A 2,500-nucleotide genomic window follows, 5' to 3' on the forward strand; every position below is an offset into this window, starting at 1 on the left:
GGGACAGAGACGAGAGAACGACGGCGCCCTCGCGCGCCGGAGACCGCGACAGAGGGGGACCGGCGAAGGAGGAGGGGGTCACAACCCCCGTTCCCCGGCCCTCCCGCCCGACGCGCGCGCGGCAGCACGGCACGGTACCCGCCGGGTACCCACCCGCAGACAGCCGCCCGCACGGGGGGGAAGCCCGGGGGCGAGGCCCGCGCCTCGCCCCCCCTCTCGGCCCTCTCTCTCTCTCGGCCCTCGGCGGCGCGCGTTCGACGCCGTCTCTCTCTCGCTCTCTCCCCGGCCGCCGCCACCGCACTGCGGCGCGGCCCCGGCGGGGACGAGCTCCACCCCAGCGGCTCGCTCCGGGAGCGGGGAGCTACGGAGCGCTCCCCGAGTCTGCATTTAGGGGGACGAAGGCCCTGCGCGGCCGACCGCGACCGCGACGACGCCCGCCGGGCCGCAGGGAAAGGATCGAGGCCGCCGAGGGGAACCGCTCCCCTCGCCGCGCCCCTACCGCCTTCCCTCCGGGCACCGGCCGGCCGCCGCCGCCGCCGCCCACCGCGGGCAACGGGCCTGCGAGGCGACCCCAGCCGCGCCGCCGGGGTGGCCCCCGGACGGCGATTGATCGTCAAGCGACGCTCAGACAGGCGTAGCCCCGGGAGGAACCCGGGGCCGCAAGTGCGTTCGAAGTGTCGATGATCAATGTGTCCTGCAATTCACATTAATTCTCGCAGCTAGCTGCGTTCTTCATCGACGCACGAGCCGAGTGATCCACCGCTAAGAGTTGTCTGGCTTTCGGCACCGACCCCGCACGCGCGGAGGGGCCGGGACCGCTCACGCCGAGCGGCCCCTTTCTCTTGCGCCGAGGACGCGCGGGCGCGCGGCCTGGCTTCGACCGTACGAGCACAAACAAACGGAGGAAAAAAAAAAAAAAAGGCCCACGGAACGCTCCGAAGGCCGGCGAAAAGGCGGGGGGACCCGCGCCCCCGACCGCCTCCCCCCGCAAAGGGAGACGCCGCCTCGTGTGCCGTTCTTCGGAGGCGGCCCAGGCGCCCGGGCTCGGCCCGGCCTCCGCGCGGAGGGCCAGCACGGCGCGCGACGGACCGCGGGGGGCACGGCGGCCCACCCGACCTCGATTGCACGGGACGACACACACGCACACGCGGCCGGGGGCACGACGGCCGTCGGCCCCCGCACGCGCCGGCTCCCCTTCGCCGCGCCGCGCCGCGGCGCGGCCGGCTCTCCCCAGCGGCCTTGCAACGCTCGAGACGGCACGCGCCGACGACCGCACCGCCGGCGCGCCCCCCGCGGGAACCGCTCCCGTCGGAAAGGCCAGCGACCGGCGGCCGCACCCCGTCGCCGGTGCCGGAGGCGGACGCCACCGAGACCCGAGCCGGCGCCGCGGGTGCCCGAGGCCGGCCGGGCGGCGGACCCGCCGCCGCCGCGGCCGCCCTGCCGGGCCCACCGCAGCCGCGTCGCGCCGTCGGGGCCCCTTCCCCCGGGCACGCGCCCGGCGGAAGGCGTACGGCGCCGAGCCGGGGGGCAACGCCCGCTCGCCGCGCTCCCACGCGGAGACCGGGCGGGGAAGCGCCCCCGCGGCTGCCCGCACGCCCTCCCTTCGGCCCACACGCGGCCGGGAAGGGCGACGGGAACGCGACGGGTGAGGCCCGGGCCGGGACGGCCGACGGCGCCGGAGGGCGCCGCCCGGCAGGCCGCCCCCGCCCCCCCGGGCGGGAGGGGGGGACACTCGCCGAGCGGCGACGCCGCCGCTCGGCACGGGGCCGCCCGCGCTCGCGGGCCTCCGCCGACGGAGGCACCGCCGAGCGCTCGCCCCAGACGGGGTGGGGGGGCGGTCGGGCCGGGGACGTCCGGCGGACGGCGCCGCCGGTGCGTTCGAGGAGAAGGCCGTCGAGGGGAGAGGCACGGCCGCGCCAAGGAGAGAGCGGCCAAGGAGAGAGCGCGGCGGGCGCCGGCGGCCGCAACCCCGCGGCTGAGGAAAGGCAGAGAGCGCGCGCTCTCTGCCGGCATCGCCCCGGTTTCGAGGGGAGCGGGTCGGCCGGCCCCGCGGCACGACCGCGCGCCGCGGCCTCTCCGCCGAGGCCGGGCCGCAGAGAGGGGGGGGCAGGGCGCCCCTCCCCGGCGCGGCGCGGTTACCCGCCGCCCGCGCGCGCGGCGGAGACGACGGCGGCGGCGGGCGCGCGGCCGGTGGCAACGGACACCACCGCAGGGGATCGGCGGGAGCGGCTCCCCACCCCTCAGTGGCGCCGCGCCACCGCCCGGCGCACGCCTGCCGCCGCCGGCACCGCCGCCGCCGCCGCGGCGGGGCGCGCCGAGCCGCCCGAGTCTTTAAACCGCCGCCCGGCCCGGCGGGCCCCTTTCGGCCCCCGCGGCGTTTGACGACGCCGAGGGAACCTGGGGACCCGCCGAGGCGCGGAGCGCTAGGTACCTGGCCCTGGGGCGAGGGAGACGACCTGCATGGCCCCGCCGGGGTGCCTCTCCCGCTGCCGCCCTCGGG

At 79.1% G+C, this 2,500-nt stretch overlaps 1 non-coding gene across 1 annotated transcript; it reads right to left on the minus strand.

The window, feature by feature from the left end:
* Window positions 1-618: 618 nt before the first annotated feature.
* On the minus strand, window positions 619-771 carry LOC135292075 (5.8S ribosomal RNA). The gene has a single exon (XR_010354620.1). It is a non-coding gene; the product is annotated as a 5.8S ribosomal RNA (ribosomal RNA).
* Between the last annotated feature and the right edge of the window lie 1,729 nt (window positions 772-2,500).

The sequence above is a fragment of the Passer domesticus genome, unplaced genomic scaffold (assembly GCF_036417665.1).
Source record: "Passer domesticus isolate bPasDom1 unplaced genomic scaffold, bPasDom1.hap1 HAP1_SCAFFOLD_194, whole genome shotgun sequence".
Lineage (NCBI taxonomy): Eukaryota > Metazoa > Chordata > Aves > Passeriformes > Passeridae > Passer > Passer domesticus.